This window comes from Aotus nancymaae, unplaced genomic scaffold (assembly GCF_030222135.1).
Source record: "Aotus nancymaae isolate 86718 unplaced genomic scaffold, 86718_ANA_hifiasm-v0.15.2.pri h1tg000043l, whole genome shotgun sequence".
Classification (NCBI taxonomy): domain Eukaryota; kingdom Metazoa; phylum Chordata; class Mammalia; order Primates; family Aotidae; genus Aotus; species Aotus nancymaae.
Genome location: NW_026988457.1, coordinates 10522955 through 10540416, shown reverse-complemented (window position 1 = coordinate 10540416; position 17462 = coordinate 10522955).

Genomic DNA, 17462 nt, shown 5'->3' with positions numbered 1-17462 from the left:
AGGAAATTAAATTTACATAAGGACTAAAAAGATTTAGTCATAGAAATTTTTCTGACTAGTTATTTCTATAGCCAACTTTATTTTTTATATTCCTCTGGATGCCAAAAAAAAGTCTTTCATTTTCACCCTAATTTGATTGTATTTATGATTATGACTAAAACCATCCGATAGTCAAATTATATAATCTTGAAACAGCTGTACCTGAATAAACCTTAAGATATTCTATTCCAAATACTTCATATTACAGGGAACAAATTGTAGACTGATCAACTAGTAATAAACAGATATTTTAATAGTAGTTAAATTTTTCATTTTTTTATTGCCTTTTCTCCCCTCAAAATTCACTAAAAGGCATGATATAGTTGAAGCAGTGATAATATTAATGACTCAAAATTTGTTAAGATTTATTTTGTGCTAGTATGAACCACTTTTTACAAATCAAATGACAAAATATAGACTTCAAACTTTGATGCCTTGGCTATAAGTTATAGTTTACAATAAGCCTTATGCAAAGAGAAGAGAGTTGATTTGGTTGCAGAACTACTTGGAATATGCAAATACTATGCTATTTTTCAAGGTAAGGACTAGAAGGTTAGAGAATGTTTACATTCCTATAAGTCAAAAAGAACAATGAAATAAGTTGAGATTGAAGCCCAACAAGTCCAGGCAAGCCCTGACAGAGGACTGTAGCTCTAAAAGTGCTACATTTGATTGTTATGGTTATTTTCCCCAAATATTTCCAAAATTCAATGAGGAAAAAAATGACTTTTCTATGAAGCTCATTGACTATAATGTTTCTAAATTTGAGGCTTAATCACAAAACTTGGAATATTTTAACCACAGAATTTATAAAATGCATTTATTTCAAAATGGCATTTTGAACTGTAAAAAAACCAGGAACTTAACAGTCTTGTATAATGAAATTTTCTCTCTAAACATTGTGTGAATTCTTTGTGTAACGGAAACATTACATTTAGAAAAACTAAAGTAGCCTCTGACAAATCCATTTCGAACACGAATTTTTCCCCACATTTACATATTTTTATCTTTCTACCAGCCAAATGAGGCAAATATTAATATTCTATCTTTACCTTTCTCTATTAACTCAAGGTTTTCTTAGTCCAGTTGAGATTTTTTAGATCCATTCATAGTTTCTCCCCATACAACTCTTCTTGCAGTTGAATGTAGAACACAGGCTTCAGAGGGCTGTGACAGCTGGTCCTTTGTCATCATCTGTCCATATTCTCAGTAATACTTGTATCCACTCAAGACATCTGAGACACATGTCATCTCATTTTTGTCTGGTGATAACAGTCCTTTTTGTGGGCTGGCAAGACGACTTTAGGACTTTTGGTTGTCTCTAAGGGATGTAAGAAAAGTGCTCTCGTGTATCACTGTGACTACAGGGAACCCAGCAGGGCTTAGACATCTTTGACTAATGATAACATGCTTTTCCCAAAATGGAGGGAACCTTGTTGCCTTCCTGGGCTCCAATGGGAGCAAGAACTAGACATATTTTCTCTGCTTCTGAAATTCTCTAGAGGTTGTTTCCCCTAGGGATGAAGGAATAGGGCCATCTTTCAGGGAGACCTTACAATGCCTATCATTTTCTTCTCTTCCTTTCTCCAGCCCAGAGTATTTTTTTTAATAGACCTTATTTTTTAGAGCAGTTTTAGGTTCACAGCAAAATTGGGCAGATAAAGATACTCCCTCCTCCTATATATTCATAGTCTCTGACATTTTCGGCATCCCCCAGCAGAGTGGTACATTTATTACAGTTGATTGACACATCATCACCCATTGGCCACAGTTCACATCAGGGTTAACTCTTGGGTTGTATATTCTATGGGTTTAGACAAATATACATTGACACGTATCTACCATTATAGTATCATACAGAGTAATTCACTGCCCTAAAAATTCTCTGTACTGCACCTGTTCACCCTCCCTCCTGCTTAGCCCCTGACGACGCTGATCTTTTTATTGTCTCTGTAGTTTTGCCTTTTCCAGAATGTTGTAGAATCATAAACTATGTAGTCTTTTCAGATTGGTGTCTTTCACTCAGTAATATGTGTTTAAGCACCTGCATGTTTTTTCATGGCTTGATGGCTTATTTATTTTCAGTTCTGAACAATAGTCAATTGTCTAAATGAACCACAGTTTATTGACCCATTTACCTACTAAGGGACATCTTTGCGACTTCCAAGTTTAGGCAATTATGAACAAAGTTCAATTATGAACTACCACAGGGAAGTTTGCCTATCTTTATTGGTGAGATGGGTTCAGGGATGTTCACATGCTTTCTATAAGGTATAATTTAAAACTATATGCAGTCAGGTTTTTTCCATTAGCTTTTGCTATATTCTTCACTGACATGGGAAGAATAAAATATTCCTAAAGGTGATTTGTAAATGAACTTTGGCAAAGATAGTTCTCATTTCAGAACTGTCCTGTAATTAATCCCCTGAAGAATGGCAACTTGATGAGCATTGAGAACATGTGCTACTTTGGGGGTGAGGGTGGGAGTGGAAGTTCTCATTTCTGTCTAAAGTTCTTAGAGTCTTAATTTATCGATTTACTTTCCCATCTACCTATGCAAGTTATTTAATAAGGAAAACATTTTGTAGCAGACATTAAGTTGTCTGCTACAAAAGTAAATGGCATATAAATCCACATAGTGAGTCTGTGAAAGCTTTTCTTTAAAGTTCTATTCTTAATATAAAGTCAAATAATGATTAAAGAGGTTTAAGATATAGAATTACACTGACATAAGAAAATAAAAATGGCAGTTAAAATAATTTAAAAAACAAAAACAAAAAATGGAATGCAAATGTGGATAGAGAAACATGTTATTTTAAAAATAAAATAAATTATGCTTAGAAAAATTAGATGAAAAATGGTGACATAATTGATAAAAATATAGTTAAAAAATAGAGGAGTGGAAAATATACTTCAGATTGAAGCATGTTGCCTCCAGACAATAATATAAAATGCTTACTGACTAAAAGAAAAATCATTTCTACACTTATTTGAAAAATTTTCACTTAATTTTTTGCAAACTTAGTAGTCACGTCAGGGTAGAACATGTAATTTAAAGAATAAAATTATCACTTTAGCTTCTTATTTTACTGTTCTATAATCAATTTTGTGAATCATTATACAATATTTGTATCTAAAAAATATTTTACATTTTTTTTGTTTCCCTGGTGGAATTATGCAATGCTCATTTTCCCTATAATTTTTTTTATTCTTATTTTTGGAGGAGGCATCTAGATCCCTACAATGTTTAATTTTTTATGTTTTGCCCTAAGAATTAACAAGGTCATCAGTAGTCATTGTTCTCTGAGGCATTTAGAAAGTATTAAGGCCAATGAGACAATGAATTATTTAAAAATTGCATCATAACTTGCCATATTATGAATTGAGATATATTCTAGATTACTATGCAAATATTAATATTATCTTCAACTTGATACTGCTGTTCTTAGATATGCAAAACATTTTTTATATTTCTTCATCATGACTAACCACAGTAAGAAGCAGCCATGGTAATGTATGTTTATATTTAGATTGCATTTTGTTCCCTTTGAAGTGCTATTACTTTCACTAACTTTTTTTTTTATTTGCTACAATAACACATCCAAAGCTTTAAGGATGGGTACTGTTGTTTCTTTTAAAAATCAGAAAATGAACAAAAAGGGATTGTTTTATTTTGTAGACCTAAGGTTACGCACACAGTTTGAGAGAATAGTAAAGCAGCACAGTTGCTGATGATTCTTCACAAAACTTACCTAATGTGATTGCATATGAACTTATTTTTACTAGTATTTTTTACAATACAAATAGTTGAATTTATAAACTCATTCAAGTGAGCTTCTCAAGGAGTTCTTACTCAGTTTTGATTTTGCAGCTTTCAGAACAAGCATCTGGCATATAGCAGGTACTAAAATAGAATTTATTGAATGAATTAATGTAGCTTAAAAATATTGTAGACTGGTGATGCTTTTGAATTGCAGTAATGTTTTTACATTTTATTAACTGCAGTCATAAATGCTCTTGATACAGTAGATTATATTTTTCGATTTTGCATTGTTCTTGTTTTAAGGCTTATCTGTTCAAAGGATGATACGATTCTCTCAATTCACTGCTACTGGTGAAAGCAGAGGTTTGAAAAGGCTAATTAAAGATTCATATCAAATATGATTAAATAAAGAAGCCAATCAAATAAAAATATGTGAATATCTTCACATGTTCCTTCACCATTACTTTATGTGACATGTGACATTCTGAATCAGAGACCCTGAATTAGAAATCTCATTACTGACTCTTTCAGATTGTCTATGTCTTGGGGATGAAGGATTGCTCATTGACATCAACCTTCCTTGTAGCTTCCATGGTGGTGGTTGCTTGCAGTGCAGAGGTTGTGAGCTGATGGCCCGTGGTCCTGGGAGTTTTTGGGTTGGGCTGTGTAGTGCAGCTAAGTGAATGTTATGTTTAGTAGAGATACAAATGGTTCAGCTGCTGTTGTCCTAGTCATACTTTTGTTTTCTGTGGGGGACCCACAGAAATTTCAGTTTATGTTCTTTGGTGTAATGATGTGATTTTGGGATAGCATTTTTGTTGCAATTCTATTAGCCAAAAGAACCACATGAATACTTACATTGTTTGGTAGGCTTTAAAGTTATTATTCAGAAAGTAGAGATTTTGAAGATCTAAGTACTTATGTGATAACCTTACCCATGGCTTGAAAGGTTTGGCTTCAAAGAACTATTTTTAGATATTAAAATGATCTAATCTAGATCATTTTAAACTTATTAATTGCTACAGAATTAAATGTTTCCAGTAACAATTTGTAAATCTTACAAAGGGAATCAACTGTCTGCTGTGACCACATCCCCTGCAAGTCTGACTGCCTTTTTAATAGCTCTGTTTGCCTCAGTTTGGTTAATTCTAACAAAAATCTCTAGTAATTCCTTTAAATTCTTCCTCTTTTTTCTGCATTCACAACCATGTGTGTCTTGCTTTCTGAAATGCTGACATAGATTCTATCCTACACAAGGTTTTAATTTTTTTTTTTCTTAGTTGTTTAAACGTGAACTTACGGTGATAAATGAACAGGTCTCAAACTTAGAATTGATAAGAATTTCTTCCCAAAGCTATCAGAGTAGTAACAGAAAGGTGGAACTTTTTTTCCTCTTATTCCTTAAACAATAAGCAGGAATATAATCTACTTCATTTATAGGAGAATAAAATGTTGGTTCTTATATGTACTACTTATTTTGCAGTTACTAAAAAAACTTTACTAATGAAGTTTCAATTTTACTGCCATTAAAAACTATCACTATCTCCTGAGAGATTTAGTATATTCTGGTCTTTTATTTAACAATTATTTTATTTATTATCTTGGGACCTTTTAAGTTTGGTGTTTATAAACACCAAATTTCTATTAATATTGCAAGAAATATTTGCCTTTCTAAGAAATATTTGCATAATTTAATTTTTTTCCTGCTCATTTCTAGGTGTCTTCAACTGGAATGCTCATGAGTATATAATCATGTTAGCTTTTCATTTTACTTTTCTCTGGTGTTAATACTAAGTCAAAGACTTAATTTATATCTAATATATCTATAATAGCACAAAATTCAAACTGTCATAGTATAGTAAAAACTTTCTTATGGGAAGCATAGTATAGAGTGTTTTCTTTATAACCTAAGTAATGCTGGTGAAAAAAGTATTAGCTTAGATGCTAATTATTATAATGATCTAAGCTTACTACTGTTTTCCATCTTTCTGGAATATTTCTTTATAACCAAGTTATGTCTCAAGAGCTGATAAATATACCTTTTTATTTCTATGTGTCTTAGTTATATTATTTTCTGTATTCTATGATATTTTGGTAGAGTTCCCCCTACTCTAGTCCAAAGCACACCAGAGCTACTCAAAGTAGCCAGCCCTAAACAGTCTGCCCTGCCCTGCCTTGCCTTTCTGTAGAAATTCCAATACAGGCTCTTGCCTAAGTTTTCCCCTAGGCTAGCTTCTGCCTCTGCTTCTGCCTCCTGTCTCTAACCTGGTGTTTTCCATGTGCCCGGCATACCTGCTTGTCTTGGGAAATGTAATTAATAAAACTCTTTTTTTCAATAACATTAGCTCCTCTGTGTCACCACTGTTACCACTACACATTAAAATCCTCAGGGTGCAATAATTGGGGCACTATTTGCTAAATAAGTAAACTTGTGTTGTTTTTCGTAAAGGAATAACATAAATGATTATATGGTAAGATTTTTCAAAATGAATTTCTGGATTAAGATTATATAATACTAACAGTTTCTAATGTGACCTCTCTTAAAATACTGATGCAGACAATAAAAGCATGAACAGTGACTACATAGCGGTTCCACTGGACATGAGTTTAACAATCAATGCTCTACTTTTCTTGACAGTTTCTTTGATGACAGAGCTGGTGGGACTGCAGTGATAAACACAGTCTACTACACTTGCATGCGGTATACATCTAAGCCAAGATACATAAAAAGAACCAGTAGGATGGGTGCTTAGCTTACTCCTCTCACTCTCTCTTGGTTAAGAAATTAGGTTGGTCCTGTGCTCTTAGTTGGTGAAGATTTGTGCCAACTGGAGAAATGGGCATCTGCCCACTCTGCTGCAAAGGTGCTATGCTTTCTAAGATGGGATTTTCTTTCTGATAACACAGAACCCACACATTTCCTCTCCCATCCCTAGCCTTAGGCTAGTCTCTCTTATATCTCTCTCCTTTCTGATTTCAAAAGGTGTTGGCCCCTTTCACTTACCTCTCTAATATTGTTAGCCTGATCCTAGAATGGATTTAGACTTTTACAAAGGATATAGATTCATTGTTTCTAGGCAGATTCTGTTTTCAGTCCTGTAGTATAAAACATTCCTAGGGCAAAAGAGCAGAGTTTCTTATTTAACTTCTTAGAAAGGAGGGAAATTACAGGGGAAGAAAAGTAAAAAAGAACTTAAAAACAACCAATAACCTATCCTGCCCCAAACATAGAAGCATAATTAAAATTTATAAATACTGGGACACATTTCCCACTTTAGAAAGTCTAACTGCCCAAGTCACCAGAGTCATTTGAATATCTTGATAGAAAATTATTGTGGGAAGACTGTATCAAGATCTTGGACTGTGGCTGGGCATGGTGGCTCATGCCTGTAATCCCAGCACTTTGAAAGGCTGAGGCGGATGGATCACTTGAGGTCAGGAGTTTGGGACCAGCCTGGCCAACATGGTGAAATCCCGCCTCTACTAAAAAAATACAAAAATTAGCCAGGCATGGTGGCATGGACCTGTGATCCCCCTACTTGGGACGCTAAGGCAGGAGATTTGCTTGAATCCTTCTGGCAGAGGTTGCAGTGATCTGAGATCGCACCACTACACTCCAGCCTGGGCAATAGAGCAAGACTGTCTCAAAGAAAAAAAAAGATCTTGGATTTTATATATGTATATTTATACCTATTTATATATACAAATAAATTGTGTAAATATACATATATAAAATATATTTACACACATGCATACACACATAATTTACATATATATTTTGCAATGTTTGCATATTATATAATATAAAAATATACATACATGCATACACACATATATATTACATATATATTTTGCAATGTTTTCATATTATATAATTTTTAAAAATACGTTTGCATGTTTAAACGTACAGACACATAAACACCATCCCAGAAAACAAATAGTGCTGTCCTCATAGTACAATTAAAATCTCTTAAAAATCTCTGAATATGAGAAAGGATCAAAGCCTTGACAGAATCCATGGTTCAAAATGTGCCCATTGAAATACTGTTGTGAAAGGAGATACTTTAAAAGTATTCCAAGGCTGGGGCGTACAATAAGCGTAAGTGGAGTGGGGTCCTGGGGTCAGTGATAGAGTCAGTGATGGGGGAACTACAAAAGGAGCATCAGGTAATAATACCTCCCTCCTCCTAAGGAGAAGTGAATATGGGCTGTTAGGATAAACTAAAGGTCATTAACTTAAAGACTAGGAATACCAAGCAATAATGAAGACCCCATGCTCAGAAGCCCTGTTCTAGGTGCAGCTCATCTGTTACATCCCATCCCAACCTGCAAATTATTGGAGAAAAGCAATAGTAAATAGATAAAGTATACAGAAACGGCCAAAAAAAAAAAAAAACATCCTAGTACATACAACCAAGAATCACCAAAGACCTAAAAGAAAGACATCAAACTCAACAACCAAAGAAATGAAACTTGAATTTAAAAAAATTTACATTACTCACATGGTCCAGAATTCTCTTCTAGACCACAGAACTCTTAAATTAGGTAAAAACAAATCTTGTTTGGAAAAATGACTCTTAATTCAGGCCAATCAAAATTATAAGGAAGCAAGCAAGCTATTATGAGTGAAAGTCAATAGTACTAGGCAAACTTAGCTACCAAAAAATTTGAAAAGTTAGACTAAACAAACAAAAATCATTCTAACTCTAAATAAAATAGTAATGCATTATGAAAAATAATTCTGAAAATAAAAAGCAGAGCAATTAAGGTAAAACTTCAAAGGACAAAAAGAAACACTTTAATAAAATGCGTTGAAAAGGTAATTAGTAAGCTAGAACTTTTATTTCTGAGCATAATGCATAGCAGGAACCAGATCTACTCCCTTGAATTGAACAACTATAAAACTGGATAAAATACATGAAGCAACAACTTTCAGATATTGAGACATGGGAAAAACTGAGAGAAGAAAAAACGAGTGAGTTCTATAATTGCTGCAGCTTATAGCTTATAGGCCATAGCATGTGGAGAGGAACATGAGTATAGCCCAGTAGTCTCAATGAGCTCAGAAGACAGAGCCCCTAAGATCTGCATACGGTCTTTCTGTGCGTACTGCTCTGCACATGCATGAAAGGAAATTCCTCAATGCTGGAAGGTGGGAATTAGACAGCAGTAAGCCTAAGCAATAGCCAGCACTCACAGAGAGCTGGAAATAATGTGTGTTCCCAGCCACCAAGTGGAAAAACCTCTGAATACACAGGCCATCAGGTAGAATCTTCAGAAAGATTAGGCCTCAATAGTTTTTAAATTAACTATAGACTAACTAATGTGCTTTACCTACATCATCAAGTTTCTTTTTTTCTTTTTTTTAATCTTTTAGAATTTTATTTTATCTTTAGCTGTGGTTTTGTTGTAACACATCGTCTTAAAAGCAAAGCTCAAAAGGAACAAACTGATGCCAAGTTACTTAACTTGAAATGCCATGACAGCATCCAACAGCATCTCAAAGCATAAACCACTGAAGGTGTTCAGCATCCAGTAAAAACTTATTAGGCATTCAAAGAAATAGGTGAAAAATTAATAAAAACAGAACAAAATGACAGAGCTAATAAAAATGGCAGATGATGATCTTAAAAAGCTACTGAAATTATCTTCGTAAGTACAAGATAGAGAAAACATGAACATGATGAGAAGGGAAATGGAATATATAAGACTCAAATGAAATGTCTAGATGCAAACAATATCTAAAATAAAAAATCTTATTGGTTGTGATTAATCAATTATACATTGTAGACTATTTAGCAGTAAAACTATCCAGAATGAAGCCCCCCCAAAAGAACAGAACATCAATGATCTATGGAAAAATATCATTCATATACATATATATATATATACACACACACACACACACACACACACACATATACATATATATAATAAATAGGGGAATATCAGAAACACATTTGAAGAAATAATAGCTGAAAAGTTCCTAATTTGATAAAAATTAAAAGACCAGAAATCCAAGAAGTTCAACCTACTCTCATAAAATAAATAGTTAAAAAAAAAAAACTTCAAGTTACTTAAAAATTAAATTACTCAAAACCACTCATAAGGAAGAAAAATCTTAAAGGTAGTCAGACTAAAAAAACCTAGCAGATAGTATGTACAAAATAACAAGAAGAATGAAACAGCAGAATTGTTGTTGGAAAGTTTGCTAGTCAAAAAAATAATTGAACTGCAACTTTAATGTACTAGAAGAAAAGTATCTAGAATTCTACACCAAGAAAAAATCTGTCAAAAATAAAGGTAAAAGGAAGAGTTTTTCAGAAAAAGAAGCTGGGAAAATTTGTGGTCTATAGTACTGCATTACAAGAAATGTTAAAGGAGGTTATTAATATCAAATATACCTCTACACATAGGAATAAAATATACACAGAATCAAATATACCTCTACACATAGGAATAAAAAGTGCCAAACATAGTGACTATGTGAATAAATATAAAAGATAGGTTGTCTAATTTTTAAAAACACTTAAAAGTTAATTTACTGTTAGGTAAAGTAATAAATGTGTGTTGTGGTATTTATAATAGGCGTAGAAACAAACCATATGATATCAATAGGACAGAAAACAGCAGGTCAGAAATGGGAGTATAATATTGTACAGTTCTTTGAATGTGAGTGAAGACATAATATTTGAAAGTACCTTGTGATAAGTAGAAGAGATATAACCTCTGTAGCAGTCACTAAAACATAAAGAATTATAGCCAATAAACAATGGAGAGGAAATATAATATAAAAAATTCAATCAGTCCCAAAAGAGGCAGAAAAAGAACAGGGAAACAAAGAACAGAAAAGATAAATGGAAAACCAATAATAACGTGATAGATTTAAGCCCAACTGTGTTGATACTTAGATTGAATGTAAATGTTCTAAACACATCAATAACAATGCAGAGATTACTATAGGCCTCCACTGAGTATTAAATGGAAAAAACATTAGATAACTGTAGGGAAACCTGCTTAAGAGAGTATGGGTTTCTTCATGAAAGAAATTCATATGTAAGTTTATATACCTCTAACATAATGCCATTTAACTCGAGAATATAATTTAAGCTTTAATTCGGGAGGAATTTATACAAATGCCAGATAATGAGAAATCTGAAAATTTGGAAGGAGTACGATTGTTGTTTTGTCTTGTTTTGATTTTCAGCATCATAATCTGCTAAGGTTTGGTTGATGATTATTTTTATAATTTAGATTTTGCCTGTAGCTAAGTAGGAGAAAAAAGACAGTTCATCTGCTGTTCCATTATTGGGAAACTTTCCAGATATGTTGAATTCTCGAGTCCAGTCTTTTAACTGAAATAGCTTCTAAAATTGATATTTTTTTTGGACTATTGAGCTTCTCTTGACCAGCTGCTTGGCAGCTAGTGGGTGATACAGTCAAAGACTTTGCAAACGGCTTTTTTTTTTTCGGTAGCAAAATAAACAAATTTAAACATTGGGTAAACAGGGTAGTTAAGACTGAATATAAATGACACAAAATGAATTTTAACTGATTTGATGTTCTAGGAGCCACGGAAGAATGGTCTAGCAGTCTGAGATTAGGAATGTAAGCCAAAACTATTAAAATTCTCTGGCTATGTATAACATGGATTACTTTGCCTTCTAACATTTTCCTGTTTGCATTTTTAACTTTCATCTTCCCTGAATGTCACAAAATTAATTATAATTCTAGATCTTCTTTTCTCAACATTTTGTTAAAATCACTCTCCATTTTGGAATTTAAAAATAACTCCCAATGTTCAGAGAAATAAGACTACATCATGATTTGTTCATAACCTTTAGTAACTTATCTCACTTTAATTAGGAACGATCATATTGACCTTTTACATCTTTTTAAGTATGTTTAATATTCCCTGCCAGCAATTAAATAGGTACTGGTAATCACACATTAAAGAAGCTTGGTGTCTGCTATCATAGATAATATACGTTAGTAACTTCCATAGGCCAATGTAACTTACCATTGTCATAGGCAAATATCTTTGCAGTTTTTAAAATGCTTTGGTTTGAGTCATTTTTTGACATGTAAATTTTACTGGAGGGATACTGTTCCCAGACCAAACTGAGGGTCTGGCTGCTTATTGTCACAGCCCAATAACAAGGTACAGATGAACTGGGTGAGAAGAGAGTTTTTATTTGTGTAGCTGGTTACAGGGAGAAGACCTGGAAATTCTTGCCAGACCAACTCAAAATTACCAAGTTTTCCCGAGCTTATATACCTTCTAAGCTATATGTCTATGTGTAAGTATGCGTTTATCTAAAGACATAAGTGATTAACTTCCTTCATCTGTAACTAAGATCTGAGTCCTGAAGACCTTCCTCTGGAGCCTCAGTAAATTTACTTAATCTAAATGGGTCCAGGTGCTGGGGTGATTACCCTTATCTTGTCCCCTGCTAAATCATGGAGGTTTGGGAGTTCTTCGGACCTCCAATAAACTTGTTTGTGGAGGCCTGGGGAGTTTCTTCAGACCCCTAATAAAACCTGAATAATCCTAAATGGGTCTTGTCAAGAATTCATTCTTTATTTTGTCATGCTTTAAGGCCCAGGAAAGACCTGGGCAAAACTCTTTTGGTGGGCTTTTGTTACATTTCAGCCTTTGTAAAAGGGCACTGGCTCTATTAGCTTTTAATATTTAACTTAACTACTAAGTCAGTTCTGAAACAGTTGTTAGGGAGGCCTCTGTTAGTGAGACCTGGCCTGCTACAATACTTTTAAATATGCCTTTAATTTTAGGAAACTATTTTATTCCTTTATTCATACTTGATTTAATTAGAGCAAGATCATACTGAGTTAATTATCACAAGATTTTTGGATAAAACAACCTCTAAAAATATATATGCTATTCAACTTTGGGTGAGCAGTTTTCTGCAACAAACATCTTAACACAATTATTTCTTGTAATAAATATTTTAAGTTACAAGTTTTAAGTGGCAGTTCTTGGAATTTTTATGACAAACGATATTACAAGTAGCAACTTGGATTTCTTAGTAAGCAGACTTAGATATATGGGCTTCAAATATATGTTTATATATGTATATTACATCTCTCTCTCTCTCTCTCTCTCTCTCTCTCTCTCTATATATATATATATATATATATATATCCTCTACTTTGCCAAGAGAAAAATTTTTAAAAATTAATTCTGTAAGCAAGTCTCAGTTTTCATAGCATTGATTTAAAGAAATCTCAAAACTAAATAGAGTTTTTAAAGTTAATTAATCAAGAGAGTCAAGTTGCTGGAAGAGTAAGTTTAAGTACGTCCTTTTTAAATATTTCAGATGTGAAGCTTTCCTTTCTGTGTGAATTATTTTTATTCAATGCAAAAGGAAAACAATGAAAGAAGACAAAATTTTTACTATTAAAAAGATCACATATTATTGAAAGCCTTCACTCAGGTATTTATGAGCACCTGACATGTAACCTTTTAATCTCCAAATTTGAGCAAACTGTTTGGAATAATAAAATATAAAAAAGTAAATAGTCACAGTTCATAAAACTCATACCTGATTATATTTGGTCATATTATAAACGATATCATCAGTGTAGTTATTTCTTTTTTTTGTTCATCAAAAGCTGCAAGAAGCTAGAAAAACTTCTCATGTTTTTAAGATGGCTTCTGTGACTTTTCATGTCTCTCCTTGGGAATTTAATTAAAACATTTCTCATAAATTCAGATTACAAAAGGAAAAACTAAACAGTAGGTGTTGATTATTCTTTACCCGAGAGAGAGTTGTCATTGATGATAAGATTCAAAAATACAGATTTAACATAAAATTTATGATAACTGATATGGAATGATGAACTCACCTTTTTTCCAACTGCTAACAAGGCATAAAAAGCTTATCTTCTAATAACACTATTTTTATTTTTCTTAGTAAATGGGAAATTGTAGCTTGCAGTTTCTGGCTTCAGTTTAATTCCTAGCTAAGACTAAACTGAAGAATATAGAGTTTGTAAATTTGTTTTCCACACTTTTATTTTTAAAAACTTTTTTTTTTTTTTTTTTTTGAGACAGAGTCTCGCTTTGTTGCCAGGCGCCAGACTGGAGTGCAGTGGCGCAATCTCGGCTCACTGCAATCTCCACCTCCTGAGTTCAAGCAATTCTCCTGCCTCAGCCTCCCGAGTAGCTGGGACTACAGGCACGCACCACCGCGCCCAGCTAATTTTTGTATTTTTAGTAGAGATGGGGTTTCACCATGTTGGCCAGGATGGTCTTGATATCTTGACCTTGTGATCCGCCTGCCTCGGGCTCCCAAAGTGCTGGGATTACAGGCCTGAGGCACCGCACCAGGCGCTGTTTTCCACACTTTAGTAAATAAGACTACAACTTCCAGAGCCAGGCAGCTAGTTTTCAAGTCCTGCCATTAGACAAGGTTTTTAAAACTTACTGGCAATTGCACAAAACCTGTCTAAGAATAATGTTTTTAAATGTTTAGAATAAAGTACATAGACTACAAAAGGAATAAAGATATAGAATATTTCCATCACTCTAGAAACTTCCTTTGTGTTCTTTTCCAGGCAATTCATCTCAACCATGAGGAACCATTTACCTGATTTCTTTCACCATGACTTAGCTTTGTTGTAAAGCTTTATGTAATTGAAATAATACAGTAGACTATCTTTTGTATCTGGCTTCTTTTATTCAGTGTTATGATTGATCTATGTTATTGCATTTTGGGAACATATTGCTGGGTAGTATACCATTGTGTAAATATACATAATTTGTTTATTCTCATGTTAATGAAAATTTGAAATACTTCTAGTTTATAGCCTTATCATTAAGGCTGATATTAACATTTTTGTAGAAGTAATTTTGGTGACATATGCATATATTTTCTGTATCCTGAATTAATAGTTTTTTTGGTTTTTATTATTTATTTATTTATCTTGAGACAGAATCTCACTGTGTCACCCATGCTGGAGTGCAGTGGTACCATCTCAGCTCACTGCAACCTCCTCTCCCAGGTTCAAGTGATCCTTCCACTTTGCCACAGAGTAGTTGGGATTATAGGCATGAGCCACCATGCCTGACTAACTTTTGCATTTTTAGTAGAGATGGGGTTCCAGCATGTTGACTGAGCTGGTCTCAGACTTCTGACCTCAAGTGATCTGCCTGCGTTGGCCTCCCAATGTGCTGGGATTACAGGTATGAGCCACTGTGCCAGACCTGAATACATTTTTAGTAGTGGAATTGCAGGGTAGTTGTACATTTAACTTTAAAAGAAACTGTGACAGAGATTTCCAAAGTTGTGGTGCCATTTTTCAGTCCCATCAGCAATGTCTGAGGTTCTAATTGTTTGTTTCCTTTGTAAAAACTTAATGTGGTCATTTAAAAAAAGCCATTGTACTGGTTCTGTAGTTGTAACTCGTGGTTTTAATTTGCATTTCCAGGATGACTTATAATATTGAGCATTTTTTTTCATGTGCTTGCTGGTCAGTTACATATCCATTTTTGTGATATGTCTGTTCAAATCTTTTGCCTAGTTTCTTATTATTTATTTGTATTTTTATTGAGTTGTAAGAATTCAATGGATAACATGTTTTACAATTATTTTTTCATACTTTGGGCTTGCTTATTTTTTAAGTCTTTAAGAGTATGTCTTATTTTGTGAAGTCCAATTTTTCTTATGGTTAGTGCTTTTTTAAATCTAGTATAAGAAATCTTTACGTAATCCAAGGTTACAAATATGCTTTTATATTTCCTCTTAGAAGCCTAGTAGATTTAGCTTTAGCTTTTGCATTTTGTCCCATAATCAATCTCAGAGTCATTTTTATAGGTGGTGTAAGGCTAGGGTTGAGGTTAATGTTTTTTTCAAAGAGGGACCTAATTGTTCTAGCACCATTTGTGAAAAAGAAAAAGAAAAAAATTATTCTTTCCCCATTGCATTATGTTAGCAACATGCTTGAAGACCAATTTACTGTACATGTCTAGTTCTTCTTGTAGACGCTCCATCCTATTCTTTTTTGCTATATATATATATCTCTCCCTATGCCGGTGACACAGTGTCTTGATTATTATCGTCTTGATTATTTTAGCTTTACAGTAATTCCAAATATCAGGTGTTATAAGTACTGGAGCTTTATTCTTTATATTTTTCAAGAGTGCTTTGCCTATTCTGAATCCTAGTCCTGTCCATGTACATTTTAAAATCAACTTGGAAATGTCAACAAATATCCAACTGGCATTTTCAGGGGGATTATGTAGTATTTAGAGGGATGTAGGAGGAGAAATTGTATCTTAATAATACTGAGTTAGGTCAGGCATGGTGACTTACACCTTTAATCCCAGCATTTTGGAGGCTGAGGCAGGAGGATTACTTGAACCCAGGAATTTGAGACCAGCCTGGGCGAGATGGTGAGGCCCTGTCTCTACAAAAAAATTAAAAATTAGCCAGGTATGGTGGTGTGTGCCTGTAGTCCCATTTATTTGGGAGGCTGAGGCAGGAGAATTCCTTTAGCCCAGAAATTTGAGGCTGCAGTGAGTTATGATGATGCCACTGCATTCCATGTTGGGTGACAGAGTGAGACTCTGCCTCTAAACGAATGAATGAATGAATGAATAAAATTCATCCTTCCAGTCTGTGAACATGGCACATTTATCCATGTATTATATTTAAGTATTTTAAATATAATAAATAGTTTAAGTTTAAACTATTTTAAACTTTTATTTTGTAGTTTTTATTATGATGATCTTTCATCTTTTTGTTAAATTTACTTCTAAATATTTTGCTTTTGATGTTATTTTATATTTTATTTAAATTTAATTTTAATTGTTTGTTGCTAGAAAATAAGAATATAATTGCTTTCTGTATATTGAGTCTGTATACCATGATTTAGCTGAATTTAGATATTACTTTTATGGGATTTTTTTGGTAGATTCTTTGGGATATTTATATAAACACTACGTTCTTGGGGAACAAATATAGTTTTACTTCTTCCTTTATGACCTTTGTGACTTTTATTTCTTTTTCTTTATTTTTATTTCTTTCCTGAGATTCCTGAGATTCAATCTTTTTATTATACTAGGACCTCCTATTTTATATTAAATAAAAATGTTGATGGTGGACTTTATCACCTTGTTCCCAATTTTGAAGGAAAAACATTCAATATTGCTCTGTTGATTTTGATATTAATTATAAATATTTTACAGATGCGTTTTATCAGATTGATAACATTCCCTTCTATTCTCAATCAAAAATTTCTGGTTTGTTGAGAATGTTTTAGAGGAATAGATTTTGATTTTAGTCAAATAGATGTTGATTTTATTCAAATGTTTTTTTCTGCCTCCATTGAACTGATCATATAAATTTTATCCTATAAATGTAGTGAATTATATTGATTAATTTTTAAATATTAAATCAGTATCTAATTCCTGCAAAAACCTACACTTGGTCATGGTGTAACATTCATTTTGTGTTTTGCTGAATTCAATTTAGTAACATTTTCTTGAGGATAATTGTGTCTTTGTTCGTAAAGTAGGTTGGTCAGTAACATCTCTTTCTTACAATGTTCTCGTTAAGTTTTGGTAGCAAGGTTATTCTGACAACATAAAACAAGTTGAGAAGTGAGTATGAAAATAAACACAGGTGATTTTGACAAA